Genomic DNA, 23,101 nt, shown 5'->3' with positions numbered 1-23,101 from the left:
ATACGTCATCTATATAACGGAACCTGAGATTGAAGGATCTAGATAAAGATATTCTTTCTTTCTGATCAGATCAGCTATAAATTCATACGAGTGAAGAATAGGTCTGCAAGTAGAGGAGCACAATTTGTTCCCATTGGAATGCCAACCGTTTGTTGAAAAACGCGTCCACTACACTGGACAAATATGTTGTCGATTAAGAATTCCAGCATTTTGTTAATGTCTTCTTCTGTATAATTGGTAGATGATTTGGAATTATTTCTTACAAAGTATGAGGAATCTCTACCAAGAACTATATATTTGTATCTAGGTGTACCATCTTTTTGAAAAAAACAACGATGTATAATGCTATTAATTCGGGATTTTAACTGAGTATTGGGAATAGAAGTATACAGTGTTGAAAAATCATAGGTTTTAATGCTATTATATTCTAATAATAGTCTTGAACTGATTGTATCCAAAAGATCTGTCGAATTGTTCAGGATCCACATTTAATTGATACGGGAGTAACAAGTGTTTGTGGTAGACGTGCAGACAGCTGGGAGTATAATAGTTAAAAGTTTCGAAAGAGGTTTGGTGGTACATTTTGCAGATCCAGCTATGTAACATTGTTTGTATGGATTCTTTTGGAGTTTAAGAATCCAGTAAATAAACGGTAAATCACAATCATCGTTCCTAGAGACCAAAAGAGGACAGCACAGATTTATGGTTTTCAACTATCTCTTCTTTGGAGAGTCTGGTAGCAGTATAGGTCTTATCACTGCTATTATTTCCTACTTCTACCTCTGATAATAAACATTGAATGTAAAACGTTTTGCAGACAAAAGCAATGTTGTTTTGGGCTTTGTCTGCCGGTACAAACATATTTGTCATAAATAGTAGACAATGTTTTTGCTACATCGGGGTCTTTGAAAACTGATGTAGAATTGGCACTCATTGATATTTAAAGGTATTAATCGTTTCACAATTAAAGACCTCACGGCTTTCAATCGCTCTGACAGAGAATCAATGTCTTCTTTTTCCCGTTATATCCATTTTCTTGCGTAGTCCTCCACGGCATCCATAAGAACTTGAGAAACAAGTAAGTGTTAATTATCCCACCCTCTTGACGCCTCTTATCGTCAGTCAAAGGGTTATTTAAAACATGCGAATCCTAAAATGGTGAATGTTGTTGTGAAGACGCCCATACATCCTTTTGTCACAAACAGACGTGATGTCACAAAAAACGAATAATAACGGACGTCGAATAAATAGACATTAATTGGCAACGTTACGGGTTATTTACGTTATGAATTAAACGAAGTTTAAAGAACATTGTGTATTTGCGTTGATTTAAATGGTCATAATTGAATACACATGATATTCAATAACTTTCAAGTACTGTCTCAATAATGAATATTGTTTACTTTACGACTAAATTGAAGGAGTATCAACTTCATTAAACGCTATCCATAATTGATCCTTCGTAGACTGACTTTTAAATAAGACAAAAATGTATTCTTTTCGTCTGTGTCTCATCAACTATCATGTACTAATCCATTTAGTTATCTGATTAGACATTGACAAATGAATGCTTGCATATCTTTATTACAAATCGCCACATTTGACCTTTCAATTAAATTGTTTAGGTAATATCCTCTACATCATGATTAAAAAATATTAGGGAAAAAATCTGGCATCCTATTTAATAATTGGATCTTGGAAAATCATGATATTATAGGGCTTTGAAATATGATTTATAATTATTCATTCCAATAAAAGAAGCGGTATCAGTAGTGTTATAACTCTAAAGCAAAAAAAAATATGATACAATAATCAGCATGTTGATATGTATACAAGAAAAATACCAACTTTTTTTAGGTGCATGACGAACTAGCGGTAATAAATTTAAGTACCAGTTCATACAAAATCCATTTGTTTTATATAGTTGGTGGTTCAGAAAAGGATGCTTATTCCTTCCTATGTATCATTTATAGATATGACGTGGAAAATCCTTAAAGCCAATAGCAAATGATCTACATGTAATCATGACGTGTTTCAACTTAATTTGTTATTTATTCACATTAATGGAGACCTAACTAAACAAAATTCTAAAGACACATTAAGACTTTGTGGTATATATGTGATTTCATCCGTTTTTTTTTTTTTTTTTTTTTTTTTTTTTTGTATTTGTTGTTTTTCTTTTGTTTGTGTAGTGTACACGAATTACTAAAATCCTGTACGTTGTTTTGGTTCAGCTACAAAAATATAAGATATACGCAAAGACTTGAACCAGTACAAGTAGCGTTGTATAAATCTGATTTTAGACGTTTATAAGAATCCAAGATTGTGCTATTTTTATAATTAGTTGTTTTCAAAATGCAGCATAATATTATATATTCAGAATGTTTCATACGACTTTCAGCTGTTCTACAAATAACATTGAGGAATCAATGTCTGGCATTAAGTTGATAGTAGACGTGTTTACTTGATTAGAAGTGATTTATTAATTCCTACTTTAATTAAAAGGGTAAGTCCTGTCCAACATTTGTCTCCTCTTTCAAATAATGTGAGATTCAATGACGTGCGCCATAATTCCTATTTTACCTTTGGTGGCCGCAATAAGGATTGTCATAGTCCTTATATGCCTACTGTGATGTCGATAATACAAATGCATTAAACGTAATGTTACCCAATTTTAAAGATGACTCTGTGGCAAAACACAAAACTGAACTATTTTTTAATTGAAGTTTGCGAGTGTTGTTTTCTGATAAAACAAGCTAGAATGATAACATGCATTATGTCAAAAACAATTTGCATAAGTTTACAATCACATTTTGATAATATATAATGGTTTAGTGCTCACTGTGGGGTTGTGGTCAAGTTAACCTGAATAATTCAAGAAAACAGAAGTAAATAAAAGGTAATTAATTTGGCAAATCAGATATACCAAGAAAAGAATTCAATTCAATTCAATATCTAACAATCCACAAGATATGCATAAAATAGATATGTATACGTTTGAGGCACAGTGTATGCAAGTGTATGCAAAACTACCTTAAGACTGAACAGGATTCAACCCAGCTGACTATAATAACAACGTTACAATGAAAGTCTTAAAAAAAAACTAACAGTCATTTTTATAGTTTCGTTTCACTCAACATTCCGTATGCAATCCAAAATAACGCTATATTCGGTTAACAAGGTCAAGAAAGTAAATCGTAGTTGTGGTAAACATAACGTCACAATGAATATCAGTGATTAACTTTGAAAGAAAATCAAAATTATAGGTAAAACGAGTTACTGACTCAGATCATGTTATTAACAAAATTCATACGCCATACATTGAAAACAGCAATGTTACGTCCAAAACATGAAAGAAGCCCAGAAATAAATTCATGGCGTATCCGATTTATCATAGCACAACAAATGGTATACAATTTGAGAACGGAAGTAATTTAAAAAAAAATCAAAGTCATATTAAATTTCATAAAAATAATATAACTACACGTGTCAATATATATAAAAGAAATTGATTATTTGTTGACAACTTAACAATGAAATTACGCAAAAGTCAATGGGGATACTCTTTGGAAATGAGACTGTGTTGTGAAATTGGAAATGGGGAAAAAGAGGATGGAAAGCCCTAAGACGCATCCATCAATTAAAATGCTAAGAACAGCCAATTAACCAACTATATACACACAATTATGATTAATTTGCATTTTTTCCAGTCCGCTCAAAAGCATACCTATTTACTTTTTCCATTGTGGGATATCATGATTTAATTGTTTTGGTTTTGAGTACTTCTTGTCTACAATTAAGTTTTAGATTTAGATCTTCCTATATATTAGATTTTAATGCTGCTGATGAGAAATTAATCCTGGAGAAACACGTGTATATAAGGCAAACCAAAAATTACAATACATATGAAGTATATTTTTATATCTAATAACCACTGGGTCGATGACACTGCTGATGGAACAAAGGTTCCCGAGAATATTTACCAACCCAGTAGTCAGGCTTATCGGATCCTGAATTATATCCGATTTTATTTATCATATTCGTCCAAATTTGCAGTTAAAAATACCTAAAACACTTATGCTTAATTCCTTGTATTGCACATTTTAGGAAATCTTGGAGATGAATTTAGGCTTCCTATTTCAATAGTTATGGTTTTGAGTACTTCTTGTATATAACTGATTTTTGGTTTTAGCTCTTCCTATATATTTGATTTTAAAACTGTTTTTGAGAATTTACTCCTTAAAACATGTGTACAGATTATCAAAATTTACATGTATGGTGTTAGTATATTTGAGTAACTTAGGTATAAATACAACCAAAATATTGTGCAAAACAATCGAATGATAAAATGACATGTCTCCTAGATTGTAAGCACATAAAGATTTGGTCCTTATTTACAAAACACATCATCATTATGCTGGAATTAGACAAGAGCTATACCTAGTCTCGTCACACTATTATACAATATTGATATCAATTCTTGTATCAACAATATACATATTGATTGTCATGAGGTGGAATACTAAGAACATACTTTCCACACGGCTAACATGCATGATATTTTTTTTACTTTATATCAAAGATAGTTTTACTATTGAAAAAAAAATGAACCACATAAATATTATTACAGGCACCAAAAATTCAACGATTTGAAGATTGCACCGAACTCATTCTATTAATATTCAAATTGTATAGCTAGCGTTCTTTACAATAGTGAATATATAATATCAATTATATTATTATAGTATTGAATTATGGCCTTCTCAATATTGGGCCTGTAACATACCCGAGGTATTAATAATGGCCAAGGAGGCAGTAATAGCACTTTAGTTATTCCAACATTCTGGGTAAGTGCTTTATATGATTTCTGTACAGATCAAAAAAGTTAATTAAAACCTTCTTATTATTATAAAAAAACTTGTAGGTTTTAATCAACAGCGTTTTTCGTTTGATGAATACAAACTGTCCATGATCATATATTTATTTATTCATGACTCTTCTTTTGTGATACTTTACAATCGTTCTTATATTTCTTTGTACGACATTTAATTTGAAACAGGAGATGACGTATTTTGCTTTTTAATAGATTAATATATGTTTTTTTGTTATTCTAAGGTTGTCATCACACTTTAAAGATCTGTAGGTTATTTTGATCTGTGAATGTTGATTATCTTTATCTCACAATAGTTTATTAACAGTCTTTATAGGTCACGAAGAAATGGATTTGTCAGCAAAATAAGAAATTACAGTTCTTTACGACCATCTGAGCTGTCTCCATTTGAGTACAACGATATTAGCTCTGACTAAAATGATTCATGTGAATAGTAGTTGATAATGTGAGAAGTATGAGAAGGGCGATGCAAATGACATGGAATTGAACCTCTTCATAAAAATGAAAACGAAAACAGATATTTTTATAGCATACGTTTACAATATGGGGAAATAATTGCAATTATATCTATCTATATATATATATAAAACTTAATACGTCATATACAGAACTTTTTTTCAGAACAAAAACTCTTATCATAACAATTAATATCACATAAAGAGTGATTGATGTATGTTGTAAAACTGAAAAGTGGTACAAAAATGTTTTCTTTAAATTTTATTGGAAAAATAGCCTATTTGGGCAAGTCGCAGTCGGCAGAATCTTCGTGTTTCATGTTAGTCATGATGTGGTCATCACTGACAATACTTCATATAAAATATTGGCATAATATAGAGAATAGAAAAAAAGGCAATTAAATGTAAATACCTGTTTGATTGTTACATTTTATTCCACAGAATACGCTTGGCATCATTTAGGTCCATACTTCTCCAATGATGAAACTTATGTTTATAGATCGAATAAAGAAATATAAACACTTTTACCGATTCATTAATTACATTTCGAAGTTTTTTCCAACTAAAGACATTCAATACTTAGTACTTCTAAGAAAACCCATTCTAACAGTATTTTACGGAGGGTAGATTATGTTAGAGAAATGTTGACTCCTTAAATATTTTAAACGACAAGTTTTATGTCCTGGGTGCAACTACGACCCAATAAAAACTGACTAAGATTTTGGGTTTGAAACCTGGGCATCTAAGGACGAGATGATTTACAACCAGATTGACCGTATCTGTATCAAATCTAAATTTAGAAGATCTCAACCAGATTAGCATCCAGTACAGCGCGGTGAAAATGCTATATCAGACCATCGACTGGTTGTTCTGAAGCTTCAGTGAAAACGAAGAAAACATGATAACACGAGAATGTAATGGAAACGCAATATGAAATCTCTTTAAGATAAAACTTCACAACAGAATAATCGACAGAAGCCGGTGACTACCATTGTTGATCGTAGAACAGGTAAGTGCAGGTAGTTCTATAAAGGAACATATGAAATACGACCAGGAGACCTTCATAACATGGATGAGAGTGTCGAAGGGAAGAAGAAAGAGAGCAAGCCTTGGATAAAGCAATCAACACTAGATGCCATGAATTGAAGAAATATATTAAACAAGAAGTTGTTAGATGCCCGTACAAGATAAGAGACAACTACACTTGGTTTGAAGTACAATGAAAAGTACGAGAAAGTAGTAAACCGCGGAACTTCGCACCATCAATTCGGGGGTTTAGATCAGCTTGATGGCCTTTTGTCCTCTTCTAAAATTAACTCAGTCAGATGCAGGAAAAAGTGGCAATTCTTGAACCTGAAGCGGTATTCGTTGGACTTAAAATCAGCAGAGAGACAAATAAATTCAAATTTGCAAAATTCCAAATTAATGCAGGTAGTCCACAGTCCATTGTTCTAGGATATAGTTTACAGGAGTATGTGACAGAGTTCAACTATCATGGAAATGTTGTTGATACGCTAGGAGGCACAGACATAGACTTGAAAGTGAGGATGGTCTGAACAGAATACACCACTTTTCTGTCCCAATCGCATCTCCAAACATGGTGACTGAAAGTGAGCCTTGATAGGGCGTACTATCAGGAAAAGACCACAGGGAAAACGATCGAGAGGTTGATCAAAATTACCTGGAGGTGATAAAAAAAGAGGTTATAAGACCGGCTACACTAAGCATGTGATTGTTCGCAGAGCTGAAAATGATTGTTGTTGACCTATGGTCTTCTCAAGAGAAGACAGCTTTAAAATGATAAGATGTGAATTAAGCATTTATACACTCGGACAAATGCCAATGGTTAATTAGATTGCCTGCAAAATCGTACACTCCAGCTTACCATCCTCAAAGAAGAGGTTACTCTTAGGAAGTCTTTTCAGAGATAAAACATATAAGATAAGTAACTTGAAATCTTAAAGATATCAAATTACAAAAAGCAATCATGAGTAAATGTAGAAAGCAAATTAAGATTTGAAAAAAAAGTACAGTGCATACAACACGACTTATCTTTGTGTTCAACATGAATGATCCAATTATTATCATACGTATCATACAAACCTTAAAATCAAGAACACTTGATATATGTTCGTTAGAGTACAACCATAGTACCAAGACAGATGATATAAGCAAGTAAGGAGTCCCGATAGATCATGATTGTGTATGCTTCATTTGGATTGGAAATGGGCAAATTAATGCAAAAAAGAAAGTCATTAAAAGTATTTTATTTAATCCAGTCAAGAATTTAACACTTAAAATTTGATCATGCATAATAGCAGGATAATCAAATCATTGCATATGTTACATTTTGTACAAAGCCTCCTATAATTTTATATTCTGTCCAAGTTTGGGCGATTATTGAAGTATGTAGTTTTCTAATTGTGGTGGTCGAAATTAAATAAGTTTAATTCTTTATAAGACCAAATTACTTGAAAAGTGTCGTACAGGTTTGTGTTTATGTTTTCAAAATTTAGTCTAGTTAATTATATATTTGTTTGTTTGTTCTGTATTTGTGGGATAAGATGAACTGCATGATGTGCCAAATTAAATTATACAATATCTTATCTCTCCCGAAAGCAGCGTTAATGGTTGTATTATCAAATGGGTCAGTATACTTATGGCAAGAAACCATCAATATTCGGTTTTTACATGTAAAATTGGGAACTTTAAAATAGCATCACGGCAGTTTTTTTCTCGTATACTTTGTTATAGCAATTGAGAATCACACGAGAATTGGAAAACATTCACTAGCTTCGTTGATTAAATATAAATTGAATCGTAGTTTATATTAAAAAATATGGCACCAAAACGATTACCAAAACAATTACGGAAATGACGCAATCACCTTATCTATACCGGACAATTTGACCCTAAGACATTTCAGACTATGACAACCCATAGTTTCTTACAATTGGCGGATATTTCAGCCCATACATATTTCAGATTATGACAATTAGGAGAATGCACTAGGTAAATAAAAGCAGTATAAAATAACATTTTTTTACCAATTGGAAGCAATAGTAACAGGGCTGACACAATTTATGAAAGTTGTCTGAATTCATGTTTCTTCGGGAGCATTTTGAAGGTTTCAACAACCTAATATTAATAAGATATTGTCGGGAACCCGTCTCCCCATAAACCTCTGTACCTCAGGCAATGACATGAAGCGAAAAGAACGAAAAAAATATTATCAACTACACCAGATCTGTCAATGACTATATAAATGATAGTGTTTGACACAGTCACAGGTTCTACAAACTATTTCATTTGCCTCGGGTGTTCAGGAAAAAAACAACACTAGTTTCTTATTTTTGCAATTTAAAAGAAACGCCTGCAAGCAATCTTCAGGTTTCAATGTCCATGAAACCGACTTAAGCTCAGTTGGTTAATTATTTGTTGATAGAAAATCACATATTTTGCATAATGGATAGTAGTACGTCCACATTATTTGAATAAAAACTAAGAAAAGCTTTTGTTGTGTGATTTGCTGACAATGAGCACTATTTATTTGATATCATAACTGCTAATTCAATAAACTCAATAAGTCAGCTCGTCTGCAAATGAGAATAGTTAAGTCCATGTAATGTTACATATGTGACAAGACATGGGTTTCAAGAAAAAATTAAACATACGATAGGTTTCTAAAACCAGAATGGTTCCAATCTGGGCCATTCTTTACGCTATGTTCTACTTTTAGTTATAAAGTTTATAGATTGATCTGTACAATTTCTTTTTGTTTATAGCTATACACTAACCCATAAACTAGTGTTTTTTACGAGAATACGATATTATTTATGGTTTTTAAGGTAACATACGATGGTATTTTGGTGTATAAAAACAAAACACAAACAAACATACAAACAAACAAGAAACTTACATTTTTACGACTAAAACTGAGTTTCATTTACCTTGTGTTTTATTGTAAAGCGATATTGATCTACGATAAATTTTGATTTGGAATGCAGTTTTGTCTTTACTAGTACTTTGATACAAGAATCGCTGTCAAAAATATTATTGTGGTTATCATTGGTTAAGTTTTAATTTTCACTTTTATATCTTTTTCTTTATGTGTAAGGGGAAGCACCCATCGAAAAAATATATTTCTCTTGAAAACATAAAAAAAGTAAATTCATGTAAGTAAATTTTACTGCTAAGCACAAATAATTCTGTCTTTTTTTAAGTCTTGTAATTCAACGTTTGTATATATATTTATGTCGGAGATAGAGTTGTTATTATCAATGTAAATCATTATGTAAACTTCAGTTGTATAATTTCATGTGAAAATAAGTTGTTACATGTTTGTCTATACAATACACGTAAGCAGAAAACTGAATATTTACAACATGGTTTTAATTTGTATAACTTCATATTAGAATAATTACACCTTATACCATTACTTTCCGGTGGTGCTAGATTTATTTTGAACTCGACTTGATTATGGATTGGATTAGTGTTCGGTAATTTTGGACTTGACTTGATTATGGACCGGATTAGTGTTCGATAACTTTGTTGTTACCCTTATTTATCTCCAACAGGTTTTTACTAGTAATAACGTTTCAGCAATTTTGATTATAACCATACTGGAAACTTAAACATTGTTTTCTTACTACATGTGTAGGCGGTATCTATGTTTTTTCTAAGCTCTACATCTCTGCCACAATCGAAACTTTACCCCGACTCTTTATGTAAATAAGTGCATTACAATGGAAACAACTTTGCGGACTGGTAATTAGTAGTGCTTATGCTTTGTGATTTGTTTTCAGATTCCATGTAGAAGACCTTATTAGCAATCGGAGTAATATACAATAAATCAGGAAGCGTTTATAGGTCTGCGGATTTTAATGAGATTTTTCTTAATATGTGCCGCTCTATAAAAGTACTTTCGCAATATTTAGTATTGTAACATGAAATTGTACAGTAATAAAAAAGTTAAAGTGTCTTCAGTTATAAAAGATTATACAGTTCTGAAGGCACACTCTCATGTATACAGGGATTGCCTATATCTTTTTGTAACGTGTGTTACAGTTTACATTCATAGGTTGTGCTAATATCGATCCATTGAACTACAGAATATACAACCCTGGTAACAACAATCAACGTCCTGTTATTTTCCCGCTATTGCGTTTTCGTACATACAGTGCACACCGCCTTCTCTTGAGATCAAGAGATACATCTGTTAAAGAGTATTTTGATCATATTATTAAATGATACCACATCCTTTTCTTTGAAACAAATCTCTTTCTTGATCTCTTAATCTTAATGACTTGATGTGAATATGTGCAAAACGTCAATCGTTGGCAAATGATACTATAGTCTCCTTTCTTGATGTAGAAACCACAAGATTACTGTTGACATGCATGTGTCAGTACTGTGACCGACGACACGCAGTCACCATATCCCCGCAAATATAACACAGTTTGAAGTTTTATAAGTTTGAATAATAATTATAATACAACGAAAATGTCCACGTTTACAATAGTCGGATGCGTACGACGCACTTGGTCCTTTCTGATCGAATGAATATTAGTATATTGATATTTAATATATTCCTGAATAACTTTGATTCCACAAGTGTCCACCTCTATGTCATAAAACAATAGTCGATCAACAATGTTTTTATAATGGTATCATACATCGACTGTATTTGAAATATGTAACATTTTTGGGAACCAATTGAAATATTCAAATTAAGTAGTTGATCTTATTATTTCAAATATTTATGTCCTGATAAACATAAAAAGGCAAACTTCGAAAACTCACCGAAAATTCCTTTGAGACAAAAATTACTATTCATTTATTTAAGACTGAGTAAAGTAATCAAGGGAAGCAAGATTGCAAAATGTGAACTGGTAGGGTAAGCATCCTTGATCCTAGAAACACCTGTCTTGCTCATGAAAAAACCAGTCCAGGGTAAACAAACTATGACACATATTTCGATCATTCTTCAGATGATATAGGACCGCATATTACCCAATTAAACCTATATCTACATATATCACTATATATAAACGCATTTCCATTTATTAATTTAGAACTCTTTATTGTGTACACGAAACATTAACAACATCTCCATATCACAATGATATCATTTTTCTATACTTCACCGAAGCTCTTTATCTTAAAAAAAATGAATTATCACATCCCAGTGTTGCCAATTTTGTTTATTGGATAATTATTATCTTGATAGATGAAATGTGTTAACATTTTTTGTAGATCCCCATTAGCACTGAAACATCTAAAATATCTAATCAGCTGATAGTTTGAAGTGAACCAAACGCCATTCATTTGTAAATATAATGATTGATTGATTATTGAACATACAAACAAACAAGAAACTTACATTTTTACGACTAAAACTGAGTTTCATTTACCTTGTGTTTTATTGTAAAGCGATATTGATCTACGATAAATTTTGATTTGGAATGCAGTTTTGTCTTTACTAGTACTTTGATACAAGAATCGCTGTCAAAAATATTATTGTGGTTATCATTGGTTAAGTTTTAATTTTCACTTTTATATCTTTTTCTTTATGTGTAAGGGGAAGCACCCATCGAAAAAATATATTTCTCTTGAAAACATAAAAAAAGTAAATTCATGTAAGTAAATTTTACTGCTAAGCACAAATAATTCTGTCTTTTTTTAAGTCTTGTAATTCAACGTTTGTATATATATTTATGTCGGAGATAGAGTTGTTATTATCAATGTAAATCATTATGTAAACTTCAGTTGTATAATTTCATGTGAAAATAAGTTGTTACATGTTTGTCTATACAATACACGTAAGCAGAAAACTGAATATTTACAACATGGTTTTAATTTGTATAACTTCATATTAGAATAATTACACCTTATACCATTACTTTCCGGTGGTGCTAGATTTATTTTGAACTCGACTTGATTATGGATTGGATTAGTGTTCGGTAATTTTGGACTTGACTTGATTATGGACCGGATTAGTGTTCGATAACTTTGTTGTTACCCTTATTTATCTCCAACAGGTTTTTACTAGTAATAACGTTTCAGCAATTTTGATTATAACCATACTGGAAACTTAAACATTGTTTTCTTACTACATGTGTAGGCGGTATCTATGTTTTTTCTAAGCTCTACATCTCTGCCACAATCGAAACTTTACCCCGACTCTTTATGTAAATAAGTGCATTACAATGGAAACAACTTTGCGGACTGGTAATTAGTAGTGCTTATGCTTTGTGATTTGTTTTCAGATTCCATGTAGAAGACCTTATTAGCAATCGGAGTAATATACAATAAATCAGGAAGCGTTTATAGGTCTGCGGATTTTAATGAGATTTTTCTTAATATGTGCCGCTCTATAAAAGTACTTTCGCAATATTTAGTATTGTAACATGAAATTGTACAGTAATAAAAAAGTTAAAGTGTCTTCAGTTATAAAAGATTATACAGTTCTGAAGGCACACTCTCATGTATACAGGGATTGCCTATATCTTTTTGTAACGTGTGTTACAGTTTACATTCATAGGTTGTGCTAATATCGATCCATTGAACTACAGAATATACAACCCTGGTAACAACAATCAACGTCCTGTTATTTTCCCGCTATTGCGTTTTCGTACATACAGTGCACACCGCCTTCTCTTGAGATCAAGAGATACATCTGTTAAAGAGTATTTTGATCATATTATTAAATGATACCACATCCTTTTCTTTGAAACAAATCTCTTTCTTGATCTCTTAATCTTAATGACTTGATGTGAATATGTGCAAAACGTCAATCGTTGGCAAATGATACTATAGTCTCCTTTCTTGATGTAGAAACCACAAGATTACTGTTGACATGCATGTGTCAGTACTGTGACCGACGACACGCAGTCACCATATCCCCGCAAATATAACACAGTTTGAAGTTTTATAAGTTTGAATAATAATTATAATACAACGAAAATGTCCACGTTTACAATAGTCGGATGCGTACGACGCACTTGGTCCTTTCTGATCGAATGAATATTAGTATATTGATATTTAATATATTCCTGAATAACTTTGATTCCACAAGTGTCCACCTCTATGTCATAAAACAATAGTCGATCAACAATGTTTTTATAATGGTATCATACATCGACTGTATTTGAAATATGTAACATTTTTGGGAACCAATTGAAATATTCAAATTAAGTAGTTGATCTTATTATTTCAAATATTTATGTCCTGATAAACATAAAAAGGCAAACTTCGAAAACTCACCGAAAATTCCTTTGAGACAAAAATTACTATTCATTTATTTAAGACTGAGTAAAGTAATCAAGGGAAGCAAGATTGCAAAATGTGAACTGGTAGGGTAAGCATCCTTGATCCTAGAAACACCTGTCTTGCTCATGAAAAAACCAGTCCAGGGTAAACAAACTATGACACATATTTCGATCATTCTTCAGATGATATAGGACCGCATATTACCCAATTAAACCTATATCTACATATATCACTATATATAAACGCATTTCCATTTATTAATTTAGAACTCTTTATTGTGTACACGAAACATTAACAACATCTCCATATCACAATGATATCATTTTTCTATACTTCACCGAAGCTCTTTATCTTAAAAAAATGAATTATCACATCCCAGTGTTGCCAATTTTGTTTATTGGATAATTATTATCTTGATAGATGAAATGTGTTAACATTTTTTGTAGATCCCCATTAGCACTGAAACATCTAAAATATCTAATCAGCTGATAGTTTGAAGTGAACCAAACGCCATTCATTTGTAAATATAATGATTGATTGATTATTGGGGTTTAACGCCCAAGCAGCAATATTTCAGCTATATTCAGGCGATGAACATGAAATGGGATGATAAAATGAGCATGGAATGAAAACAGGGATGTGACACAAGGATAATAGGGTCAACAATTTTTAATTGTTACAAAAAAATGGGATGGATGCGTAGGGTCGGACAATTTAGCATCCTGTGGCGGAGTGCAAAGGTTCCTACTCCTATCGAATACCACAGCATGATTTCTTAACGTGCGAGGAACGTGGCATCTTTCCCAACACGGTGCACAACTATTGTTTGCGGTCAGGTTTTCCGTATTATAACCTGACAACCCCAGCATTTAACACACCGGGGATACCCCATTCTACCATCTGGGGCACACAACCCAGTTGCTCTTCAGACGTAGCGCCTAGCCACTGCCTATAGGTTTCTGAGCACTATTTAGTCGCCTTTTACGACAAGCTTAGCGCTGCTGCAGACCTATTCTTTTGACACCCGGACCTGCACGGGGCATTTGTAAATAAAAAAGAAACAAAGATAATCTGTTTTGTGCGTTGTCTCTTTTTAACAAAATAAAATCGCAATTTCACTCAGAGCCTTAAAGAAATATACTGTGTGCATATATAAAGATTGTTTTTTTTCATTCGTGTTTCATTTGCAGATTTATATGTATAATTGCATACGTTCTGTTCAAGGATACCGAGTTCAAATCAATGAAGAAGGCAACAAAGGCAGATTTGTACATATGTCATCGTCCTATCTGAGTTCACAAGACTGTGATAAAATACTCTGATAAAATGAGATACTATAAACTGGGCAATACATCATATTGTAAAATCGTGAATACCTACAGTGAAAACTTAATTAAACACTGCGTTTATTTCAAAACACAAGTAGAGATCGTAAAACGAATGAAAGATAACATTGTTTTGCAATTAAAATCAGCTTTATATCCCCGTTTAATTATACTGCTCAATACGCGTAATGTATATTGTGTTTTAAAAACAAATATTCGAAAAATATTGGTTTATTTTAACAGCTTAAGGATAGCCTAATTGTAGCATTGAAATATATATACATGTACAATTATGAAACAAAATAAGAAGGAAAAGAAGAATAAAAAGAAAGTTCTTTTTTAATTCAACTTTCCAGTTTTCATAAGACAATGCGTACAGATTTCTACATAATTGTAATAAGAATAGAAACTAACCAAAATCATCTTTCAGGAGTGAGATTTTATTGAAAATTGAATCATATATGAATACTCGTCATATGGGGGACGTGCAATGATTTCGTTTGCATTTAAATACATTCTTCTTGTACAAAACATATGCTTGTATTGCCGTCCCGTAATGTCGACCTTAAAAATAAAAATATGTATAATATAGATTGTACGACAGTTACTACATTGTAAAGATGTATTACCGATTTAAACAATGTTGTAAAACAGTATTCAATATTGTAATACCAAGTCAATAAGCACCTGATTAATAAGAAAACGTATATAAGCCAGGTTTTTGTATGTTATTTCTCTCTTTTACGAGTTAATGTTTAATGACATGAAACCTAAAAGAACGGATTGACACTTACGCTCTTTGTTGTCTTAAAACTCAATATTGAAAATTAAACATTACACAAATGAATATGTTGTTACACTTCGTGCGATGAAGAACTCGAGTTACTAGGTTTTATTGTGTCACGGGACTTTTCATTTGCAAGTTTGTGTATTCTTTTACTCGATTAGTAACTCAAGTTTGATATCTCATTAAACGTAAAAACAAATTCATGTTGTGTTATAATTAATTTTTAACATTACGTTTTAAGACGTCATCGAACAGTTTCTAATCCATGTGCTAAATTTTAAGTCAACAACCCGATATTTTCCCCAATAACGTAAATATAACACCCGTAGACGTTATTTTGAACCCGTAAAACGTTGGAATAATTCACACAGACGTGGCTCATATACAATTCCATAAATAAGAAGTCCGGTTAATGAATTAGTAATTTCATGAATTTGATTATTTGAAATTGATAACATTCATGGAAAACTGGAGAATCTCTAACAAAGAAATTTTTTCGTTGATTCCCAATATTGTTTGTCCTTGATTAGTCAGACGTAGACGTAAAACACACAAGATTGGGAAAATACATTATGTTGTAATATATTTTTCCCCTGGTAAAAGATAATTACATTGTATAGAATTAATTTCATTATCTGTTAAAAGAAAAAAAACTTTTTTTTTTCAATTCAAAACAAATCTGGCAACACTTTAATGCTGCTTGTCTAGCACGATTTACTTTTTTCTATTTATTTATTCTCTTTAACTATGTTTTCATGCAATAGTAAAATAAAAAAGAAGTATGCTAGTAAAAAGGTCTCTAGTAGCTTAATTACTAGTCAAGTATGAAAAATGACTGCCTTATTGATACTCTAATGCATTTTGGTGCGTAGACTATTTGTATGATCCACTATAGCATTCATATAAAATATAATCGTAAAAGAACCCTAATCAACCGCGTCTTTTTATTTTGTTTTTTAGCTTTTTAGCTTTCTGCAAATTAGACAAAGCCAAAGAGACGGGTTTGAAATGGTTTTAGTAACACTTTAGCCAAGAATCATATATTTTTACATACTTCTTTCATATGGCATTCTCTGTCATTTTGTAAATACTGATATTGGTTTGACGCTTCTACAGTACTAGTACTCTAGATCCAAACATGATATGACACATGTAAAATAAATTGAACATGAAATGAACGAGATAATAACGAATTTCTTTAAAACAAAACAAAACATATAAAAGTAATGTCGTCCTTTATTAATTTATAAAGTGAAAACAATTACTGAATAGGATATTGTAGTGCATTGTATATTCTGTTTGTGTCAGCATTATTGATATTGATAAACAAATTATCACCTTTTGTAAAAACCATCAATCCTGATCGGAACTGACCAGAAACTTATGATGGAGCTTTTTTTCCGAATGTGGTTATAAGTACACTTAGCATCAATCTATCTGTCTTCAAACAGTGCTTTTAAAACTCACTTTGATAAAACAATTTTCTTATGAAAATCATATGTCGGTATATTTATTTTATTTGCGTTTTTACTGTTTTGTTTTGTTAGTAGTTATACATGTATTGTATACCATTTATTTTTATCATTATTTCGTGTTACACTGTTTGGTTCCATTTCATATGTTATGACAGATTTGTATCTGTTCACCATTGTTCCATAACGATTTATCGGACTATATACATAAATACAATGTAGTACAACAATAGTTATCACAATGTTATTCGACTTCATAAACAGAACAACGAAATAGGTATTTTTAAACTAAGGTTGTCAGCCAAAAAATGGCACTACAAGCTTGCACACAGAAGCCCCATTTCTGTTTCGTTTACAAATGCACACAAGGTAGAATAAGAACAACATTATGAATTTTTTTTTAATGTGGTTTGGAAAAGGAAATAAATGTATTGAACTATTTGTATGGATATGAAAGACCCTATTAATTGTTTTGACAAAAATCTATTACCCCTTGGATCTATATCATATTAACTATTAGTATGCAATATTAATGAAGTATGTTGTTTAGAAGTCGTCTTCATTTCCATACCATTAACACAATCCGAACTACTCAATATGCTGTAATTATCTTTATTCTTTGAAATAACTGTTTCTGAATGCGTATTGGCAAACTACAAAATTACAAGATGTTGGAATTCTCAGTTATGACTTAGGCTTCCTATTTCGATGTAATTTTTTATATTGTCAATGTGTTCTTTGATGACGATCATACAATTCAGTAACCACTTGCAAGTGTTTAAAGTGAAAATTGAAAAAGATATTTTAAAGAGATTCTTTTGGTAGATAGGTTTTGCTCGGTTCCCTTGATTACTCTTTCAATTCAAATAGCCTTTTGCCTGAGGTCTATAACAAAAAATTCTGCACCTTATTGAAAAACTAACAAGAGGCTTACAAGAGCCTGAATTGATCACCTGGTTAATTTTGTCTTTCAAGGACAGTAAATTTAAGAAGAATTTCTATCATATTTTCAAGATATTAGCTGAAAACAGTAAAATAAAAATTATTTTTTTCCTTTTCAAGGGCAATAACTCTTACAAGGAATCGTCTGACAACTCTTATCCCTAAAGACTTTTGTATATCTAATAATATGGATCATTTCAGCTATTGATAGAATTTGGCTAAATCTAACGGTTTTGGAGATAAATGCGAAAAACTACTGTCTGACCCCTATGTTCTATTTTTAGTAACGGTAGCCATGTTTTTCGACAAATCAAAAATTGCCACATCTGTTCTATGCAAGATATCCTACGAAACATTTATACCAAGTTTGGTTCCAATTGGTGAAGTAGTGTCAGAGGAGAAGATTTTTGAAAGAAATAACATAAAAAATAGCAAAAAAATGTTGAAAAAAGGGCAATAACTCCAACATGGCTTAACGGATTAAAATGAAAATTTGACCACAGATAGATCTCATCATGTTGAATACTTTTACCTATGCCAAAATTAGCTAAACTTAACGGTTTTGCAGATATATGCGAAAAAATACTGTCTGACCCATTTGTTCTATTTTTAGTAACGTCGGCCTTTTCAACAGATCAAAAATCCCAACAACAGATGCAGGATACTCCAAGGGGAACAGTCATACCAAGTTTGGTTCAATTGGTCAAGTATTGTCAGAGGAGAAGATTTTTGAAAAATTGTTAAAGACGACGACGGACGCCAAGTGATGGCAATAGCTCACGTGGCCTTCGGCCAGGTGAGCTAAAAATAAATCTAATCAGAAAATGTAGCTTATAACTTCTCTTGTAGTGCGATTCCTTAAAATCTAAAATCAGTAATAGATAGCTACGTCTACAAAAGTGAAAAAAAGAAATTAAAAATGAAGAAAAAACAAATGAAACAAAATTCAGAAAGAAGAAAGAAAGGACCAAAGGCCTTCGTCAGACGTAAGTAAGAGCGACGAGTGAAAAGGATTTGTTGTTTCATTTTCACTTCCATCGTCATGGTTCCTATGACAATGATATATTAGACTTAAAACCAACCCTTTTAGCAGTTGATTTGACATCAAAGCATGATTCTCACGTGGAGCCATAATAAATAAGATAAAATTTCCAATAGTCAAAATCACTGATTATCTCGTATCTGAAATTCAATTATGACTACGATACATCATGGTTTTGACAATATGTCAAATGCAAAAATGATTTGCAGGATATGTAAAAGGCAATATATTCTCCAAGAGCACAATAAATATCGAACCTCATTATTCGAGAACCACCTGCAGCATAAAATCGAATGTGTTATTAGCTGTCAGTGCTATGTTAACCCAAAATAATTTTCAATATCTTATATATGATCATTAGGGGAACGAAGCTTTGAACTGTTTGCTTTGTTTTTACGAACACAAATTTTATTAATTATGGCTTTCATTCTTTCTCTTAGTTAAGGTTAATAAAACCGTTTGCAGGAGGCTTATCGCTTCCGAATGTATTTGTCTGTAACAAAACACAAAAATCAGGCAACGACCAGTTTATTGCTTCTCACTTGCATTATTTAAAACAAAACAAAAAAAAGATGTTTACAAATATGTAGTAGGAGACGTAACTGTATGTTAAACGGGTTGTAGCAATGTGTGTATTAAGATATTTGAAAAAAAGAAATTATTATGAAAGTTGCTGGATATTAACATTTCTTGACAATTGAATATCTATTCTACACACTAGGTTATTGTGTTAGAGAAGCCATGAGCAACTACGGAATGCCTGCTATATTTCCAGTGTTCATAGCTTTGCTTTGATGTTACATACTCATAAGACAAAAAATTGTCTTTAAAAACATATACTAAACACCTTATTACTTGTTTGTTTGGAATGTCGAATTGATCTATGCTCTAAGAGCGTATATTGTGTGCTATACCAAAGGAAACATTTCATCCAGATTAATGAGAACAGAACTAAAAAAAATCATGGAAATTCCACATTTGTCATAACCAGTTTTGTTACATGTCATCCAATAAACATTTTCTAATTGTAGTGTAGCTTGAACGGAGCAAGATAATGGAATCATTTTCAGAAAAGGAAATAAAAACATCCAAGAATGTATCGAATGACACAAACATGCAATTTAATCATTTCCTCTACTTTTAAAGCTTTAAGCAATATTACGAATGAATAGATTACTTTGCAACTGAAAACAGTCTTTGAATTCATATATAAACATTAAACTTTTGTAAAATTACAAAATTGTATAATTACATCTGCCTAAAGGTAACTTAAGGATGTGTTCTAACATTTTATTTTTTTATTTATTACAATTATTTTATTTTATTTTTTATTATTATTTTTTTTTTGTATTTTATGAAGTTGACTCTGGTTTAAATTATAATGAAATCTCTTTCAAAACTGAATATTATACATTGTTTGCTTTTATTTCCTTTTTACACAGAGACTATAATGAAGAAAATAACAGCTACGCCACATTTGGTTTTCATTACAGAATCTGAAAATTTATTTTTGAGTAAGCTATTCGAGTTCCTGTCAGCGAATTGCTTTTAACCATCTTTAACGAGTTTTTAACGTCATTTTTTGTCCGTTGTTTAATTAATAGGTAATATTTATCCGATAGACACATTTGTTTTACTTTCAAAGCAATGACGATGCTTTGGTTAGAGCATTTGTAGCACGTAGTACGTAGCATTATTTGTATTTAATCCTGAGTCTGATAGTTATGTCGTTTGTAGACAATCCAAATGCATCACGCACTTGGATATTGTATAACAGTTCTATGAAGTTTACTTTCCCATTCCTCGTACATTATTATAGTGGTACTTATAACGCAAATGACCAATCTAAAATCTTACGAGTTACCACATTTCTTCTGATATCAAAGAGGGCAAATAGGCTTTATTAAAACAAAATTCTGCCATCATTTCTGCTTCATACCATTTACTTCTCACGCTATTATGCATATGAGCGAATTTTCCTCATCAAAACATATATATATTTCTTAAACAATTGAAATTATATTCATGCTTAATGCAAATTATTTAAGATCAAAGACTTGATACATATTAAACATTCATTCATAGTTTGTAATGAATTATATACGGTATGAAATATGAATATAAACACCATACAATCAAGATATTGTCAGTCACTTGCTACATTAAGTATCATTTTCCCATTGATTTTTAGAATACAAATACAACGACCTTTAATGAACAACAAAAACTGAACAGTTGATACAGAATGTATGATTATCAATAGTTTTTGTGGAATTATAAAAAAAGATACTGATTTCCCGATATCGTAATTTACGGAATCCCTTTTCCCCATTTCAACACACATACCAACTCATATACAATATAATTGAAAGTATCTTCTATTCAAGGACAGTGCATTCGCAAATGGCATTCTTTAAACACGGTCTTCCATCATAATAAACATTACTGTAACGTCTAAAATCAATTTTAGACACATGAAATGAAAGAAAATACACTTATATTTTCATAAAACAACCCTTTGGCAATAGGTACGAAAATGATGTTCATGTTATCAGTTAGAAATATAAAAGAAATAAAAATTGGTCTGTATTTTAGTAATCGGAACGCATTTTACAAATTTAACAAAACTGTTTTTGGGGTTTTCATTGATTTATTTATGAAAGTTGAATCGTTATTCATGTCATTTAATCCTTTTATATGTTGTTTTGTAGATTAAAACAGTACGGAAACATTTATTTGTAAGCTATATCCTTTAATCATTCTTGTTCCTACTATTTTATTACATACTTGTGGCTGGTTCGTATCTAATACGCACAGTACAGGTCCGGGTGTCAAAAGAATAGGCCCGCAGCAGCACTAAGCTTGTCGTAAAAGGCGACTAAATAGTGCTCAGAACCCTGGCCAGGGACTAGGGCGCTCTGTCCACAGAGCAACTGGGTTGTGTGTCCCATGTTACATGCTGGGGTCGTCAGGCCATAATACGGAAACCCTGACGGTGAACTATAGTGGTGCAACGTGTTGGGAAAGATGATACGTTCCTCGCACACTTCTGTGGTATTCTATCTGAGTAGGAACCATCTGGTTCCACCACAGGAGGCTAAACTGCCTGACCCTACCCACATCACCCCATTTCCAGTAGCAATCAATTGCCGACCCTATTATCCTTGTGTCCCGTGCCATTTTTCATTTAATCTTTTCATGTTCATTTTATCATCCATTTCATGTTCATGCCTGAATACAGCTGAAATGTTGTTGTTCGGGCATAAAAACCCAACAATCTATCAATCGTCTTTTAAAACACTAGATTTTCATAAACACATTTTTTTCTATATAGCCTTTAACAAAGACTTTAGCCTTAGCTGCTGTACTAAAAAAGGATGCATTATATGGTTTCCTTTGTAGAGGCCTTAAAAGGTCGTTAACTCAATACAGATTAATAAATTATTCAAACATTCGTGAAAAAGTAGAGATAGCAAAAACTGACTTATTTTACATAACCTTTTTGAACAAGACAAAGTAGTGATTACATGTACCATATTGCATAATACGTTTAGTTCAAATAGGTAAGTTGTTTAGAGATTTTAGTAAACCATCGTCAATTTGCCAAATAAATGGATGGTTTTTGATACTAATTTAGACAATTTATCCCTGTTAAAATCGTTATCGTAGTTAATAGGTTTTGGTTATACAAATTTAACATGGTGAATGGATTATATGAAACGAATATTTTATTTTATAGAGGAGAATTTCTGAAATATAATATTACAAACGTATATGAGGAACTAAACTCGGACGCCACTAAAAACTGGGAGCATGGACCAGGTGCACCGGTAGGGCAAGCGTCCTTTCCTTTTCTAGAAACTCCCACCGAGTTGCTAAAAAAAGTCAAGGCGAAAGAGAAAAGGGAAACTATAAC

At 31.8% G+C, this 23,101-nt stretch overlaps 1 long non-coding RNA gene across 1 annotated transcript; it reads left to right on the top strand.

Annotated features, from left to right (window-relative positions):
• The first annotated feature begins 2,406 nt into the window (after window positions 1–2,406).
• LOC148624808 (uncharacterized) lies at window positions 2,407–5,755 on the top strand. The gene is made up of 3 exons (XR_015920174.1): window positions 2,407–2,506; window positions 4,746–4,847; window positions 5,199–5,755. It is a non-coding gene; the product is annotated as an uncharacterized LOC148624808 (long non-coding RNA).
• The last annotated feature ends 17,346 nt before the right edge of the window (window positions 5,756–23,101 follow it).

The sequence above is a fragment of the Perna viridis genome, chromosome 2, assembly GCF_037379345.1.
Source record: "Perna viridis isolate PV_CMFRI_1.1 ecotype Kerala chromosome 2, ASM3737934v1, whole genome shotgun sequence".
NCBI classification, from domain to species: Eukaryota; Metazoa; Mollusca; class Bivalvia; order Mytilida; family Mytilidae; genus Perna; species Perna viridis.
This window is presented reverse-complemented; position numbering and strand designations above follow the sequence as displayed.